The sequence below is a fragment of the Crassostrea angulata genome, chromosome 2 (assembly GCF_025612915.1).
Source record: "Crassostrea angulata isolate pt1a10 chromosome 2, ASM2561291v2, whole genome shotgun sequence".
In the NCBI taxonomy this organism is placed as follows: domain Eukaryota; kingdom Metazoa; phylum Mollusca; class Bivalvia; order Ostreida; family Ostreidae; genus Magallana; species Magallana angulata.
In genome coordinates, this window is record NC_069112.1 from 29,634,387 (window position 1) to 29,653,714 (window position 19,328).

The window sequence follows — 19,328 nt, forward strand, 5'->3', positions numbered from 1 at the left end:
GAGCTTTCATTTGAAATCAAGAAAAAGGGACTGGCCCTTCAAATAAGGGGCTGAGGGAGCCTTAAAGTTTTTTAATGATAACTTTTTACCGTGAAATATTTTGTGATACATTATAGAAGCAATTATGTTCATTCTAATGTCATTCACCTACACATGACAATCATTTACTCCTATGTTACATTATTAGGGGATTTAAGGGGCCAGAAGTCCAAAAATTTGATGCTCAATATCTCAAAATGGAGGAAAATTTTGAAAAGCAATATTGAACAAAAGATGCTCAAAATATTGAGCTTAACAATCTGCAACCATAATTTCTTTGTTATGCAGTCCCTAAAAGGAGTTACAGGGTCGGCCCCTGAAACGACCCTCTCAAGATTTCTCGAAAACGGTACAAAATTTGTAAACACTTGTTGAAAAAAAAGTGTTTGAATTGATTAGATCTTTCACCTGAAATCATGTAAAAGGGGCTGGCCCTTCAAATAAGGGGCTGAAGGGGCACTTAAGTCTTTTAATGATAACTTTTTACCTTGAAATATTTTGTGATACATTATAGAAGCAATTATGTTCATTCTAAAGTTATTTACCTACACATGGCAATCATTTACTCCTATGTTACGTAATTAGGGATTTTAAGGGGCCAGAATTCCAAAAATTTGATGCTCAATATTTCAAAATAGAGGACAATTTTGAAAAGCAATTTTGAACAAAAGATGCTCAAAATATTGAGCTTAACAATCTGCAACCATAATTTCTTTGTTATGCGGTCCCTAAAAGGAGTTACAGGGTCGGCCCCTGAAATGACCCTCTCAAGATATCTCGAGAACGGTACAAAATTTGTAAACACTTGTTGAAAAAAAAGTGTTTGAATTGACAAGAACATTCTTATGAAATCAAGAAAAAAGGGACTGGCCCTTCAAATAAGGGGCTGAGGGGGCTCTTAAGTATTTAAATGATAACTTTTTACCGTGAAATATTTTGCGATACATTATAGAACAAATTTAACAAAAGATGCTCAAAATAATGTGCTAAACAATGTACAACCATATATTGTTTGTTATCTGGACCCTAAAAGGAGTTTTAGGACCGGATATCAAAACTTTTTTTCCCAGATATCTCAAAAAACGGTAACCAATTTCTAAACACTTATTAGCGGTTCACAAAAATACCTTTTAACTAAAATGACTGAAAAGGAGCTGATACCTCAAATAAGGGACATTAAAGGGATAGATAGTCTTTCACCCATTACACTCATAGATTCCGCGTCCTTTTCCGGATAAGTTTCGTTGACGAAGATCAAGAGTAAGGTCATTCCTTATTCTAAAAATCGGACGGAAGACCTCCTCGTTGCTCGCAACGAGATCGTGTCTAGTTAGGGTCTTCCGTCTTCAGCGGAAGACCCTTCTATTATTCTATTGTTTCTTTTTCACTTTTCTTATTAAGGTCTTCCGTTTCCAACGGAAGACCTTATTGTTATTGCTTTGTTTCTTTTTCCCTATTCTTATTAAGGTCTTCCGTTTCCAACGGAAGACCTTATTGTTTTTGCTTTGTTTCTTTTTCCCTATTATTTTTTTTCTTTTTTTTCTTACAAATTTTGTCCGCGCGAGTTCTCGGAAATGGCTCGGCCGATTTTCTTGAAACTTTCAGATCTGATAGATATTGAACTGAACCTTATTGGAAATTTTTTATTTTGATGACGTCATTTCCGTTTTAGAGATATTAACGTTTTAGCGATTTTTAGAGGGCCAGCTTGTCCGTCGAACTCCTCCTAAACGATAAAAGATATCAAATTCAAATTTTCACGAATTGTAGACGAATGATTGTAGTTTTGTCTTAAGTGAGCCATTTATGTTTGGCACAAAAGGCGCCGAAGATCGCCTGGACCCGAAAATTGAGACATAAAAAATGTAGTGATTTTTCTTAGTTTTCTTTAATTATCTCTTTTCTTGAAAATATTTTGTTAAGACATGTAGAGCAATTAAAATTTATTTTTTCAAAAGCTTTCATTTGAGATCAAGAAAAAGGGGCTGGCCCTTCAAATTAGGGGCCGATAAGGCTCTAAAGTCTTTTGATGATAACTTTTTAAAGTGAAATATTTTGTGATACATTATAGAAGCAATTATGATTATTCTAACGTTATTTACCTATACATGGCGATCATTTACTCCTGTATTACGTAATTAGGGATTTTAAGGGGCCAAAAGTCCTAAACTTTGATGCTCAGTATCTCTAAATGGAGGAAAATTTTGATAAGCAATATTGAACAAAAGATGCTTAAAATATTGAGCTTATCAATATGCAACAAAAATTTCTTTGTTATGCGGTCCCTGAAAGGAGTTACAGGGTCGGCCCCTAAAACGACCCTCTCCAGATATCTCCTGAACGGTACAGAATTCTTAAACACTTGTTGAACAAAATGTGTTTGAATTGACAAGAGCTTTCATTTGAGATCAAGAAAAAGGGGCTGGCCCTTCAATTTAGGGGCCGATAAGGCTCTAAAGTCTTTTGATGGTAACTTTTTACTGTAAAATATTTTGTTATACGTCATAAAAGCAATTTTGTTTATTCTAACGTTATTCACCTATACATGGCAATCATTTACTCCTATATTACGTAATTAGGGATTTTAAGGGGCCAGAGGTCCAAAACTTTGATGCTCAATATATCTAATTAAAGGAAAATTTTGATAAGCAATATTGAACAAAAGATGCTCAAAATATTGAGCTAATCAATATGCAACAAAAATTTCTTTGTTATGCGGTCCCTAAAAGGAGTTACAGGGTCGGCCCCGGAAACGACCCTCTCAAGATATCTCGAGAACGGTACAAAACTTGTAAACACTTGTTGAACAAAATGTGTTTGAATTGACAAGAACATTCTTATGAAATCAGAAAAAAGGGGCTGGCCCTTCAAATAAGGGGCTGAGGGGGGACTAAAGTCTTTTAATGATAGCTTTTTACTGTGAAATATTTTGTGATACGTTATAGAAGCAATAATGTTCATTCGAAGGTTATTTACCTATACATGGTAATCATTTCCTCCTATGTTATGTAATTAGGGATTTTAAGGGGCCAGAAGTCCAACACTTTGATCTTCAATATCTCGAAATAGAGGAAAATTCTGGAAAGCAGTATTAACAAAAGATGCTCAAAATAATGTGCTTAACAATATACAACCATATATTGTTTGTTATCTGGACCCTAAAGGAGTTTTAGGACCGGATATCAAAACGATTTTTCCCAGATATCTCAAAAACGGTAACCAATTTCTGAACACTTATTAGCGGTACACAAAAATATCTTTTAACGAAAATGAATGAAAAGGAGCTGATCCCTTAAATAAGGGACACCAAAGGGATAGATAGTCTTTCACCCATAACACTTATAGATTCCGCCTCCTTTTCCGGATAAGTTTCGTTGACGAAGATCAAGAGTAAGGCCAATACTTATTCTAAAAATCGGACGGAAGACCTCCTCGTTGCTCGCAACGAGATCGTGTCTAGTTATTATTATTTTTTTTCTTCCTATTTTTGTGCACGCGATTTCTCAGAAACGGCTCGGCCGATCTCAATGAAAGTTTCAGATATGATAGATATTGGTCTGAACCTGATTAAATTTTTTTTGTGTTGATGACGTCACATCCGTTTTTGAGATATTGAGATTTTTCTAATTTTTATATGGGTATTTTGTCTTCTGTCGTTCTCCTAAAGTATAAGAGATATTGAGCTCAAATTTATACGGTTGGTAAAGGAAAGATTGAAGTTTTGCATGGTTGTTGTTTTGTAAGTTTAGCACTTCTGGCGCCAAAGCTCGCTAGGGCTCGAAAATTGACATTAAAAAAGCGTCGTAAATTTTTGTGCTTTTCTCTCTTTATCTTTTTTCTGGAAAATATTTTATTAAGACATGTAATGTAAAAAAGGCTTATATTTACAAGACCTTTCGGCTGATATCAGAAAAAAGGGGCTGGCCCCTAAAATTAGGGACCTAGAAGGCTCTAAAGTCTTTTACCCATAGCTCTTCACCGAGGGATATTTTGTAATAGATTATAGATGCAAATATGTTTATCTCACAGTTATGTATTCAAGCAATATAATGATTTTATCATGTGTTACGTAATTAAGGATTTTTAGGGGCCGAAAGTCCAAAATTTCGATCACCAATATCTCACAAAGGAAAAATATTTTGTAATGCAGTACAGAAGAAAAGTTGTTCAAAATGATATTCTCAACAAAATGCAACCGTCAAAATTTCGTTAAACGGCCCCTAAAAGGAGAAAAGGGACCGGCCCCTAAAACCTTCTTTCTCATATATCTCCAAAACGGTAACGAATTTCTAAACACTTGTTGAACAAGATTTGTGTAGAATTAAATGACCTTTTATTTGAAATCAAGAAAAAGGGGCTGGCCCCTCAAATTAGGGGACCAAAGGACTCTAAAATCTTTAATCTGTAGCCCTTTACTGAGAGATATTATATGAAATATTATAGAAGCAAATGTGTTTATCTTATAGTTCTGTATTCAAGCAATGTAATGATTTTATCATGTGTTACGTAATTAAGGGTTTTTAGGGGCCAAAAGTTAAAAAATTTGATCACCCATATCTCAGAAAGGAAAAATATTTTGTAATGCAGTATGAAAGAAAAGTTGTTCAAAATGATGTTCTCAACAAATTGCAACCGTCAAAATTTCGTTGAACGGCCCCTAAAAGAAGATAAGGGACCGGCCCCTAAAACCTTCTTTCTCATATATCTCCAAAACGGTAACGAATTTCTAAACACTTGTTGAACAAAATTTGTGTAGAATTAAATGACCTTTTATTTGAAATCAAGAAAAAGGGGCTGGCCCCTCAAATTAGGGGACCAAAGGACTCTAAAATCTTTAATCTGTAGCCCTTTACTGAGAGATATTTTGTGAAATATTATAGAAGCAAATGTGTTTATCTTATAATTCTGTATTCAAGCAATGTAATGATTTTATCATGTGTTACATAATTAAGGGTTTTTAGGGGCCAAAAGTCAAAAAATTTGATCACCCTTATCTCAAAAAGAAAAAATATTTTGTAATGCAGTATAAAAGAAAAGATGCTCAAAATAATGTCCCTAATAACATGCAACCTTACAATTTTTTTTCAGCGGCCCCAATAAGGAGATAAGGTCCGGCCCCTAAAATATTCTTTCTGAGATATCCTAAGAACGGTGACTAATTTCTAAACACTTGTTGGACAAAACTCTTACACCTGAAACAAAATAGTATCAGGCACCTAAAATGAAGATCCTCTTTTCCTGTTTTAAATCATGTATAGCTGTTAAATAGCAAAATTAAGATCGATCATAAATCTCAATTTCTAAAATCAGACGGAAGACCTCCTCGTTGCTCGCAACGAGATCGTGTCTAGTTAAGGTCTTCCGTTTCCAACGGAAGACCTTATTGTTATTCTTCGGTTTCTTTTTCCCTATTATTTTTATTCTTTTTTTTTCTTCCCATTTTTGTGCACGCGATTTCTCAGAAACGGCTCAACCGATCTCCATCAAATTTTCAGATGTGATAGATAATGGTCTGAACCTGATAGCAAATTTTTTGCATGGATGACGTCACATCCGTTTTTGAGACATTGAGATTTTTCTAATTTTTATATGAGTATTTTGTCTGCGGCCGTTCTCCTAAATTATGAGAGATTTTGAGCTCAAATTTCTACGATTTGTAAAGGAAAGATTGAAGTTTTGCATGATTGTTGTTTTGTATGTTTAGCACTATTGGCGCCAAAGCTCGCTATGGCTCGAAAATTGACATTAAAAAAGCGTCGTTAATTTTTGTGCTTTTCTCTCTTTATCTCTTTTCTCGAAAATATTTTGTTGAAACATGTAATGTAAAAAAAGTTTATATTTACAAGATCTTTCAGCTGATATCAAGAAAAAGGGGCTGGCCCCTCAAATTAGGGACCTAGAGGGCTCTAAAATCTTTTACCCGTAACTCTTTACAGAGGGATATTTTGTAATAGATTATAGAAGCAAATATGTTTATCTCAATGTTATGTATTCAAGCAATGTAATGATTTTATTATGTGTTACGTAATTAAGGGTTTTTAGGGGCCAAAAGTCCAAAATTTCGATCACCCATATCTCAGAAAGGAAAAATATTTTGTAATTCAATACAGAAGAAAAGTTGTTCAAAAAAATGTTCTTAACAATATGCAACCTTCAAAATGTTGTTAAACAGCCCCTATAAGGAGATAAGGGATCGGCCCCTAAAACCTTCTTTCTCATATATCTCCAGAATGGTAAAAAATTTCTAAACACTTGTTGAACAAAATTTGTTTAGAATTAAATGACCTTTCATTTGATATCAAGAAAAAGGGGCTGGCCCCTCAAATAAGGGAACCAAAGGGCTCTAAAGTCTTTAATCTGTAGCCCTTTACTGAGAGATATTTTGTGAAAGGTTATAGAAGCAAATATGTTTATCTCACAGTTATGTATCCAAGCAATGTAATGATTTTGTCATGTATTACGTAATTAAAGGTTTTTAGGGACCAAAAGTCTAAACTTTTGATCACCCATATCTCAGAAAGGAAAAATATTTTGAAATGCAAACTTTCGCCAAACGGCCCCTATAAGGAGATAAGGGATCGGCCCCTTAAACCTTCTTTCTCATATATCTCCAGAACGGTAACGAATTTTTAAACACTTGTTGACAAAATGTTTTCAGAATTAAATGTCCTTTCATTTGATTCCCAGAAAAAGGGATTGGCCCCTTAAATTAGGGGATCAAAGGGCTCTAAAAATGTTTATCTATAGCCATTTAATGAGGGCCATTTTGTGAAAGGTTATTAATGCTAGATTAGGTATAATACGTTTCTATATCCTTACGATTTTAATGATTTTCTCTTGCGTTACCAAATTAGGGTTTTTAGGGACCAGATGTAAACAAAATTAATCTTTTTAATCTTAATTGGAGGAAATACAAGCATTTAAAAAAGCAATGTAATAGAACTTATAAAAAGCGATGCAATGAAGCATTAGTACTTCACTCCTTTTTCCATATCATGTTTTGTTGTCGAAAATCAAAGTCGATGATGTCATATTTTCTTCTAAAAATCGGACGGAAGACCTCCTCGTTGCTCGCAACGAGATCGTGTCTAGTTCTTATTATTATTCTTTTTTTTTCTTACCGATTTTGTGCAGACGATTTCTCGGAGATGGCTGGGTCGATTTCGCTCAAATTTTCAATATAAACGTGTTTTCATCTAAACCTGATATATAATTTTTATTTTTTGAAAATACACTTCCGGTCGGAAGTTATCGTCCGTTTACGATTTTAAAAAGTCAATTTTGTCTGTCGGGTTTCTCAAAAACGAGCAAAGATATAGAGCTGAAATTTTCAGAGATGATAGATCTACCGTTTTTCTAATGTACCTCGGTCAAGAGAATGTCCGCCGTCACTTCCGGTCGTCACCGGAAGGAAATTTGAAAAATTGAATTTTTCGACTTTTTTATTTTTTAATATTTTTCTTTGAAGTTTTTACACTTTATAGTGACCCTTTTACTGATTAAGAATATGTAATTAGTTTTAAAATATATCAAGGCATTCTCGAGAAATTAAGCGTCAAAGTTCTGAAGCGGAGTCCGAGTAGCTCAGTCGTTATAGTCGTGGACATGGCCCAGGCGACCCGGGTTCAAGCCTCGAGTGCCGCAAAAAAATTTTCTCTTTTTTTCGCTTAGATCTACGATTTTATCTTTGAATTGATAAGTTTAATCTTATCTTTTGAAAAATTGGACGGAAGACCCACTCGTTGCTCGCAACGAGATCGAATCTAGTTGTTATTAGGGTCTTCCGTTTTCCAACGGAAGACCCTTTTGTTTTTCTTCGGTTTCTTTTTATTATTAGGGTCTTCCGTTTTCAACGGAAGACCCTTTTGTTTTTCTACGGTTTCTTTTTTTTCTTATTCTTATTATTAGGGTCTTCCGTCTTCAGCGGAAGACCCTTCTATTATTGTAATGTTTCTTTTTCAGGTTTTTTAGGGTTTTCCGTTTTTCAACGGAAAACCCTTCTGTTATTCTACTGTTTCTTATTATTATTTTTTTTTTTTCCCGCAAATTTTGTGCACGAGATTTCTCGAACATTTTTTGTCTGATTGCTATGAAACTTTCAGGGTATGTAGATGATATTAATATCTCTAGACGTTTTTTTCAAATTTTTAAAATTCACTTCCGGTTATGAGTTATTGCCCTTTAATTGAAAATTGGGGGGTCTTTTGTCCAGAGTTGATCTCGGGAACTACAGATGATAGATGCATGAAATTTGGCGAAATTGTCGGTAACATTTTATAATTTTGCTGGCATGAAAATTTTGGTAATTTCTTTGTTAGTTTTTGTGCTATTTGTCGCCAAAGTTTAAGATTTTTTCGGGGCTGAAATTTTGTTGCTTTTTGTATTATAACCTTTAAACTAAAAATATTTTGTTAATACATATAGAACAAAAGTTGTTTAGAATAACGAGAGCTTTCATTTAAAATTAAGAAAAAAGGGCTGGCCCCTATAATTAGGGGTCAGCAGCTCATACACGTATTTTTCTGATAGCAAAATTCGTTATCATTTTATGAAAAAAAAGTAATTTAGTTATTGTTAATATATTAAATAATGTCATTTGGTATCAAATTAAACAAGTTCTGTCCTATATTTTTTTTCAAATTTCATAAAACAAATATGTGAGAATCGTACATGAACGAGTTAATATGTCTACATAGACACACAAGCGAACAAATGCCACATTAAGGCCCAGGAATTTACTGCATTACGTTGTGTTGCGTCTTAGATAAATTGTTGTGATTCAATTTCATTTTTTTCATCTATATCATTTATGAATTCAATGAACACACATTATTTAAACGTTCTATGTGCAACTATTTGTCGGGGCGCCCCTGTTTGTGACCCCCGCGCGCGCGCGCCGAATGTAAACAGTAACGAACGGCATTGTAGAAAAGAGAGAGCCGTAATGCAGAAGAGAAGTTGTGTATTCTTTCGGTGTACACATGCATTTTCAATTTGCTGTGAAACATATGAACATGCACAGGGAACAATACTACATATTTGTTTAAGGAGGATATTTTTCTCGTGTGAATCGTTTACGAGGAAATTCTGACAGCCACACTTCTGTCGACGATCAGCCGTTGATAAGCTACGAGTAATAAAGGAGAAAAGATGGACATTAAACAGTGTGTGATTTATGTGGATGTTACTGAAGAAGGTGAGGCTTTTACTCCTTTTAAAGTTTCTTGTTAACTGGTTAAAATTTAGTGTATAGTATAGATGTACATGTAAGTACGTGCACACTGTTAGATGTTTTTGTTATGGTGTGGGTGTTTGTTTACTAACGTGTAATTTTTACATGTTTCATGGGTGTTTAGACTCGCTCGAGGTTCATGGGGGACTGGAAAGGGTAACTGAATTTATCTATTTAAAAAAATAACAGATTGTGAATTTTCAACTCAAAATTCAAAGCAGGGTCTAATTAGAAACATATCATATATTCTTGTGCAGAGGACTCCAAATGTAGTCATGAATACCCTGTAGACATAACTTCAAGTAAATAAAATTGTATACTTCAGACTTCAGAGTTAAAACATGACTTTAATATCTTTATGATGCCGATCATTGTATCATTAAAGAGGTATAGCAGACCAACGGGTACCCGGTACATGTACTTGTACATGTAGGTTACAAGTTAGAACTATGCCTACCATTCTACCAGTTCACATAATTTTTCTTGTTTAGCAGTTATGATGTGTACTTAAATTGTCCTTGTTAATTTTTTAAATGTAATTTTTTATTCTCTTTTTTTAATCTGACTTCTGGCAGTACTGGCGTGCGAGCAGTTCTTGCCGAGGACCATTTCTCGCTGGTGCACTGTTACATCATATTTTCGTATATAATTTTATGTGTTGATAAAATGATGTAACAATGCACTGGTGAGAAATGGTACTCGGCGAGAACTGATCGCACGCCAATATTGATTAATTACAGACAAAAACTGAAGGTTGCGAGTGTTATTTTTAATTGAACAACATTGTTTAAAATAATTCTTTATATATGTGACGATCAGATCGGTTTGAATACCAGTGCCAGATAGCTCAGTTGGTAGAGCACCTGACTAGAGATTCAGGGGGCCCAGGTTCAAATCCCTTCATTATTTCTCCCATCCTGTTACAATATTGGTGTTGTGACCAACCCCTGGAACTAACAGGTTAACTCGATCCTGCCAGGGATGATCTTCGAGGGTGAAGATCATTTAAGGGGGAGGAATGTGACGGTCAGACTGGTTTGGATACCGGTGCCAGATACATGTAGCTCAGTTGGTAGAGCACTTGACTAGAGATTCAGAGGGCCAGGTTCGAATCCCACTTTGTTCCGTCGTTATTTTTCCCATCTTTTAAATATACATGTATATCAGATATATGACAGATGATTAAGGTCATCACATGTTTTGCAAGATGCAATAAGTGTTAAAAACCTTTAATTTTCAACAGAATACATTTAAGTGAATATTTATGTTTCTTGTTATTATTTGGTGTGGTTTTCTTGACAGTGTCGCATAAACAATTTACCCGCTCCTAAAACACAAACTTTCTTTTTGTGGATTCAGCTTACCGCTGATTGGCTGCTGTTGCAGCAGACAAATAAGATATGCACGCACAAAACACAATGAACTTATCAGAGAATGAGTTGAGTTTATTTAAACTGTTGGAATTTGGGTATTTTTTTTTAAAATGTATACTTGTGACAAAACATATATGTGGTACATACAGCTGTAGCTTTATGAAGAAAATTTTGGTTAGACCATATATACCTATCATGCAAGTAAATGATATTTACAAAAAACTTGCAATTTATGGCGCACGAAATATACGCTAGTTTTATAAAGATTGACATACATGTAATGTACCACATTCTTTGAAAAATAATCTATTAAAAATTCTTCATTAAGTTTACTCATACATGTTTTATGCTTATTACACGTAGTATTGTTTTTAAAACATGTAATTTATAAGAAAATAAACAAAAACCCTCGCTAAATTTATTTGTAAACAAAAAATACACAGTAGAATTGATAAAAAATGGTATACCAGAAGCTAATACCAGTACATGTACTTTGACGCTGTTCGGTGGGTAATATTCTTTGTAATTTACGAATTGAAATATTGACTGTTGCACTACAAGTATGGTAATAAACTCTCTCTCTCTCAAACTCATATATATATAAACTCATATACCTATGAAAATTTTTTAATATTATATCATGACTTGATTTGCAAATTTTTGATCTTGTACTGCCTAAATGTTATGTCATGTATTGGGATATGTCATACTTATTACACTGCATGGTCAGTGTATTTTTTACAGAAATACTATGCATATGTTAATGTAAACACAGCTATTACTAGTACATGTATGTTAACACAGCTAATTATTTTTTTTATTTATTTCAGCTCAAAACAGACTCTTGTTACCACATGGCTTTTACCGGTACCTGTTGATTCTTGTGGGTCAGCTCCTGAGATTAACCTGTCACCTCTATCCACATGCATATTCCTTGTGTTCTACAGACTATTTACTGGTAATTCAAATTAAATCCGATAATGCATGAACAATAATGGAACTTGAAGAAAGCATCATGCCATGTTGTGGTTTGTGTTTGATAAGAAATTATGAAAACAAAAATAAGGCTGTTTAAAGAAATTCATAATTGCTGTGAAAATTTGTTTTTCAATAAAAGTATACAATTATGTTTCCTTTATTTTTTATTTCATAAAGATATTTAGATGTGTTTACATAATTGAAACCCCCCCCCCCCCCTATTTAATTGTCTGCATTAAGATTACATGTAGGATATGTAAATGTACATTTGACTTTGAAATAACATCTGCTATGATAATTACTTTTGAAATGAACAAGAAACAACCTATTTCTACCTTTCTAAGGTATATATGCATAAAAAAGTAGAAAAACATGTCAAATTTGAACATTTTTCATTGAAATCAACTCTGTCTCCAGCTACCTGGGTGTGTTTGAATTTAATTCTAATTTAGGGCAGATGTCTAACTTGTAGGTTGTAACTTACTGTTTTAGCATGGTTAGAAGAAGACTAGAAATCAGAATAGATTAGATATTCACTAAATATGATTGTTAGCTTACTTTTTTCATGAAAACAAGAAATCACAAGCAGGACAGCTGTCTATTTGTTAATTAAAATGGTACAAATCATACAATAAACAAATAAAGATCACATTTTAGAATCATTGATGATTGTTTTCAAATATGTGTGAGAAATGACTCAAGGAAATTGCCACATGTTTCATAAAATTAGGTAAAACATTTCAAACCATGACTTTTTATGAAAATCAAAAGATTGGGGGGTGGGGGGTATACATGTAAGGGTATTTCTAAGTGATGTGAAGCTTTTATCATGATTATATCATGTAGGCATATGTTGTATTGAATAAGGTTTCTTTTTAAAGGTGGTTGAACAAAAGTTGACCTCTAAAAGGTCAGATAAAGATGTTTTACTATGGAGAACCATGTAAATCTGTGTTTACTAAAGGAAATTGGAAATGGTGGGTTCACTTAAATGGCCATATTTTTATTAAACCTCAATGGAATTGGCAATATGTGGTATTCTTTTTCTCAGAATTGCATTAGCTTTCTTATTCTTAGACAAACCGTCTTTTCATAAAAATGTTAGTGTACTAAGTTAAAGATACAAGGAACAGTTTCGGATAAAGTACCGTCAATATTTTTGTAAAATTGAGAGTGACTGTACTTGAAGGTTTATCATTGTTGTGTAGATTCATGAAATGAATTTTAATGATTACCAATAGTTAGAGGGATGTCTCTTGTTGGAATTGGTAAGCAATATTAAGGCCCCTAATTTTAAGTACATGAGAAGCAGAAATAAATTGTGAAACTTGCGGCTATGACAGATATGTTGACTTTACAGTGAAATTGAAGGTTACAAACGGGAGGTTATATAACATGAAATGTAGGTGGATGGGATATTATATGCCTATTTAGTATTTACTGGGTATGAGGACAATAGCAAGTTTATTGTCCCCCAAGACAGCAAATATTTAATGAGGCAAAGCCAAGGGAAATAGTAGCTGTTGAAAGGGACAATAAACTTGCTATTGTCCGAATAGTCAGTTAATTGGTATTTCATTATACAGAAGAAAACTTTATTTGTCAGCGATGCAGAATTTCTTGATGATAAACAAATTAGAGTTAAATCAAACTTTGTATTTAATGCGGTGATCTTATTAGGTCAGAGGTGTTCCGAGTTTAAGGTGATATGGGACACTTCCATGTTGTGACGTATTGTTTATTGAAATAAACAATGAAATAAAGTGTAATTATATAAGTACATGTAGTTTCTTCTCAAAAATGGTCACCTAACTCCTTAGCACAGTGGGTTAGAGGGTTTACTAGGAACCTGTAAGTCATGAGTTCAAATCCCGCTGGGGTTTTTACAATTTTTACCTTTTCAAATATTTTTAAAAGCTATTTTTTGGTTAAATATTGTAAAATTTGAAAATTCTAAACCGGTGAAAAGTTTTCAATTATATAGTACTTTAATCCACATTAATATCGACAGATGTCCCATACCACCTTAAAAAGGAGGGGAATCTAATTCTGCTAATGAATGGTTTTGATGACTATTCACCATGGGCAGATAGCATGGATACTATTTTAGATAAAAAGGCATGTTTATGCGGACGCCTTCTAGTGATCAATTTTTCGGTCTGTCCATCTGAGATGGCTTGACAGGAGCATAGCTTCTCTCCCCTTGGCCCAATCTGGCTCATACCTCATCCACAGGGTTCCTTTGGTTGAAGGATGTGCAGTGACCTTGAACCATGTTTTTAGGTATAAGGTTAAGGTCATAGCAGAATTATATATATAAAATCCTTGTCTGGGGCATATCTTTTTTCCCTTTGGTCCAATCTGGCTAATACTCACAGAGTGTCTCTATGGTTAAACGATGTGCAGTGACCTTGCATGAAATTTCTAGGTAACGCGTGAAGATCATATCGGATCATGCAATAATCCTTTTTTGAGAGCATATATAATTTCTACTAACCCCTATTTGGCTCAGACTTCACATAAGCAGAGCTTTTGAGTAAAGGGTGTGTAGTGACCTTGAACCTATTTTCAGTGAAAAGAAACTGTGAAGGTCATATCAGAATTATATTTTTAAAAATCCTTGTCCGGAGTATATCTTCTCTCCCTTTGCTCCATTCAGCCTCATACTTTACCCACATGATGCCTTTGTTCAAAATATATGCAATGACCTCGAATGATATTTGTAGATGAAGAGTCAAGGTCATATCAGATCACACAAAAATCCATATTTTAAGAGCATAGATATACTCTCCTTTTAGCCCCTATTTGGCTAATATTTTACCTTTACAGAGTTTATTGGTTAATGGCGTGCAGTGACCTTGAACCAAGTCTGTCAATGTGAAGGTCATAGCAGATCTTTTTAAAATTAGTTTTAAATAGTAGATTATTTTCCAAATATGCTTAATCTTGGTCAGATTGAACAAAAATGCATGTATGTTAGGGGGAATGAAATTGAATTAAAAGTTCTATGCCAGCTGGAAAAATTTCAAGTTATAGGTCAAGGTCAAAGCAGAATTCTCTGAAATAACATAAGCGGGGCCCTTTGAAATGTTCACCATTTCAATGTTGTCTGGTTCATAGTAATTTTACATAGAAAATATTCACAGAAGTACAGTAAAGTAAACTTAACATCGATAAGTTTCTGACAATTAATGACGCAACGAGCACACAGTACGAAAGGTCAACCTTTTGAAAAGCAGTGAAGAGGAAAAGTTGCTCAGAATTACGTTTTAAACAAAATTGATTTTTTACATAAATTTTAATTTAACATTCTGGGTTAAGAAAAAAGATGTTAGTTCAAGGTAAAGTAAACTTGTACCTAAAATGAAGTCAAATTTGTTAAGTCGTACTTAAACACATTGGTTTTTTTTTGTTAAGTCGTTCTTGAAATGGATAAGGGTCTTGGTTAAGTCGTACTTAAAAACATTCGGATCATGTTAAGTTGTACCAAGAATCATTCGATTTTTTTTTATCTTTTTATACTTAGGTTTCTTTGTTACTAGATTAAGAACTCTGCTTCTTAGACGTACTTCTAGCGTTGCTTTCGACATTAGCGGAAAACCCACTCGTTGCTTTGCAACGAGCTTTGCTCTAGTTTTTTTTCTTTTTCTTTTCTTTACAATTTTTGTGCAGAAGATTTCTCGGAGATGGGTGGTCCGATTTTTGTCAAATTTTCAGCATCGATCTATTATTATATAAACTTGATACGCTTTTTTTTATTTTGTAAAAATCACTTCCGGTTCGGACTTATCCGCCATTTTGTCATTTTTTAAAAAGTTCTTGTCCACGTATCTCCTCAAAAACGAGCAAAGATAGAAAGCTGAATTTTTCAGGTATGATAGAGGACATGAACGTCTAGCCTCACGAGGAAAATCATTGTCCGGAAATTCCGAGTACGGAAGCTAGCTGGGGTCAAATTATAGGACACGTTTTTGACGAAAACGTCTTGTCCACGCATCTCCTCAAAAACGTCCAAAGATAAAAAGCTGAAATTTTCAGGAATGATAGAGGACATGAACGTCTAGCCTCACGAGGAAAATCATTGTCCGGAAATTCCGAGTACGGAAGCTAGCTGGGGTCAAAATATAGGACACGTTTTTGACGAAAACTTTTTGTCCACGCATCTCCTCAAAAACGTCCAAAGATAGAAAGCTGAAATTTTCAGGAATGATAGAGGACATGATCGTCTAGCCTCCCGAGGAAAATCATTGCCCGGAAATTCCGAGTACGGAAGCTAGCCGGGGTCAAGATATAGAACACACTTTCGATGAGTTTTCATTGTCCACACATCTATTTTAAAGCGAGAAAAAGATAGAAAGCTAAAAATTTCAGGAATGATAGAGGACATGATAGTCTAGCATCACGAGAAAAATCATTGTCTGGAAATTCCGAGTAGGGAAGCTAAATTTTAAAACTCATATTAAATGTGTTATAATGACCTCAAACTAATTTTAAAACATATCTAAGTTGCACTTTAATTCTACGTCTAATAAAATCTTTTTCCAATTGATGGGATGAAATTTAAATTTTTTGAAAATTTTAAATTTAATTAAATCGTAATAAAATGACCTCAGACTAATTTTAAAACATAATATTTAAGTTGCACTTACAATTTTGTGTCCAATGAAATTTTTCTGGAATTAATTGGATGAAATTTAATTTTTTTAAAAAATTAAAATTTAATTAAATCGTGTTAAAATGATCTCAGACTAATTTTAAAACATGAAATCTAAGTTGCGCTTACAATTCTGCGTCTGATGACATCTTTTTCGAATTGATTGGATAAATTATAAATTTTTAAAAATTTTTAAATTTAATTAAATCTTAATAAATTGACCTGAGACTAATTTTTAAATGTAATATTGAAGTTATGCTTACAATTTTGCCTCTAATGACATCTTTCTCGAATTGATTGGATGATTTTTAAATTTTTTGAAAATTTTAAATTTAATTAAATCGTATTTAAATGACCTCAGACTAATTTCAAAACATAATATTTAGGTTACTCTTACAATTCTGAGTGTGATGACATCTTTTTCGAATTGATTGGATGAATTTTAAATTTTTAAAAATTTTTAAACTCATTTAAATTGCATTAAAATGACCTCAGACTAATTAAAAAACATAATATCTAAGTTGCGCTTACAATTCTGCATCTGACGACATCTTTCTCGAATTAATTGAATGAATTTAAAAAATTTTAAAAATTTTAAACTCATTTAAATCGCGTTAAAATGACCTCAGCCTAATTTTAAAACATCGTATCTAAGTTGTGCTTACAATTCTGCGTCTAATGACGTTTTTGTCGAAATGATTGGATGATTTTTAAATTTTTCAAAAATTCTAATTTCATTTCAATCGCGTAAAAATGACCTCAGACTAATTTTTAAACATAATATCTAAGTTGCACTTACAATTCTGCGTCAAATGACATCTTTGTCGAACTGATTGGATGATTTTTAAATTTTTAAAAAAATTTAAATTTAATTAAATTGTGTTTAAAAGACATCAGAATAATTTTCAAACATGATATCTTAGTTGCTCTTACAATTCTGCGTCTAATGACATCTTTGTCGAATTGATTGGATGATTTTTAAATTTTTTGAAAATTTTAAATTTAATTAAATCGTGTTTAAATGACATCAGACTAATTTTTTAACATAATATCTAAGTTGCGCTTTGAATTCTGCGTCCAATGACATCTTTTTCGAATTGATTGGATGAATTTAAAAATTTTTTAAAAATTTAAATTTAATTAAATTGTGTTTAAATGACATCAGAATAATTTTCAAACATGATATCTAAGTTGCGCTTACAATTCTACGTCTAATGACATCTTTGTCGAATTGATTGGATGATTTTTAATTTTTTTGAAAATTTTAAATTTAATTAAATCGTGTTAAAATGACCTTAGACTAATTTCAAAACATAATATTCAGGTGACGCTTACAATTCTGCGTCTGGTGACATCTTTTTCGAATTGATTGGATGAATTTAAAATTTTTCAAAATTTTTAAACTCATTTAAATCGCGTTAAAATTACCTCTGACTAATTTCAAAACATAATATCTAATTTGCGCTTAAAATTCTGCGTCTAATGACATCTTTTTCGAAATGATTGAATGATTTTAAAATTTTTAAAAGAAATTAAATTTAATTGAATCGTGTTTAAATGACATCAGAATAATTTTTAAACATGGTGTCTAAGTTGCACTTACAATTCTGCGTCAAATGACATCTTTGTCGAACTGATTGGATGATTTTTAAATTTTTTGAAAATTTTAAATTGAATTAAATCGTGTTTAAATGACATCAGACTAACTCTTAAACATAATATTAAGGTTGCGCTTTAAATTCTGCGTCTAAAGACATCTTTCTCGAATTGATGGGATGAATTTAAATTTTTTTTTTAAATTAAACTTTAATTAAATTGTGTTTAAATGACATCAGAATAATTTTCAAACATGATATCTAAGTTGCGCTTACAATTCTACGTCTAATGACATCTTTGTCGAATTGATTGGATGATTTTTAATTTTTTTGAAAATTTTAAATTTAATTAAATCGTGTTTAAATGACATCAGACTAATTTCAATACATAATATCTAAGTTGCGCTTTGAATTCTGCGTCCAATGACATCTTTCTCGAATTGATTGGATGAAATAAGCGTCAAAGTTCTGAAGCGAGAGTCCGAGTAGCTCAATCGATATAGTCGTGGACATGGCCAAGGCGACCCGGGTTCAAGCCTCGAGTGCCGCAATTTTTTTTTATACTATTTATCGCTTAAATGTACGTTTTTATCTTTGAATTGATAAGTTTGATCTAATCTATTCAAAAATCGGACGGGAGACCCACTCGTTGCTCGCAACGAGATCGAATCTAGTTATTATTCTTTTTATTTTTTTTCCAACTCAAATATTTCAAAAACGCTTGCATCGATTGTTTTGAAATTTACAGGAGTAATGTGTATCTAAAAGATCTCAATGATATGAAAAAATTATTTGATGACGTCATCAATTTCGTCAGATATTGACGTTTTTCACGTTTTAAAAAGTGATTTTGTCCGGAGCTTTTCTCATTTTTGATTAAAGATAAAGCTATGAGATTTACAGAGAAGATAGAACAATCGTTTTACTTATGACATAAGGCTGGAAACTCAATTCGGACACTTCCGGTCGAAACCGGAAGCAAAACCAATTTTTTTGAATTTTCATGTTTTTCAATTTTAAAAATTTTACGTACGTATCTTACAGTAATTTTCATGCTGAGTTCAAAACTGAAATCCGTTTTTGAATCGGACGATGCATAACAGAGATATCGGGGTTTAAATATTGATTTTTCCGGAAATTTTGATTCCGCGTCCTTGGTTTAAAAAATAGCGTTTTGTTTAAAGTGATATTAACTCGTACCAAAAATAATTGCTAAGTCGTACTTAACACATTCGGATTTTTTTGTTAAGTCGTTCTTGAAATCAGAAAGGTTTTTGTTAAGTCGTACTTAAAATGATTCGGATATTGTTAAGTCGTACCAGGAATAATTCGATTGTTTTAATCTTTTTATTTTAGTTACTTTTGTTATTGGTTTAGGAGCTCTGCTTCTTACAGGAACTTCCAGCTTTACATCCGACATTAACGGAAGACCCACTCGTTGCTTTGCAACGAGCTTT

General features: G+C 32.9%; 1 pseudogene; it reads right to left on the bottom strand.

Annotated features, from left to right (window-relative positions):
- The window catches only part of LOC128174159 (receptor-type tyrosine-protein phosphatase kappa-like), a 240,431-nt pseudogene that overhangs the window by 138,905 nt on the left and 82,198 nt on the right, over positions 1–19,328 (bottom strand).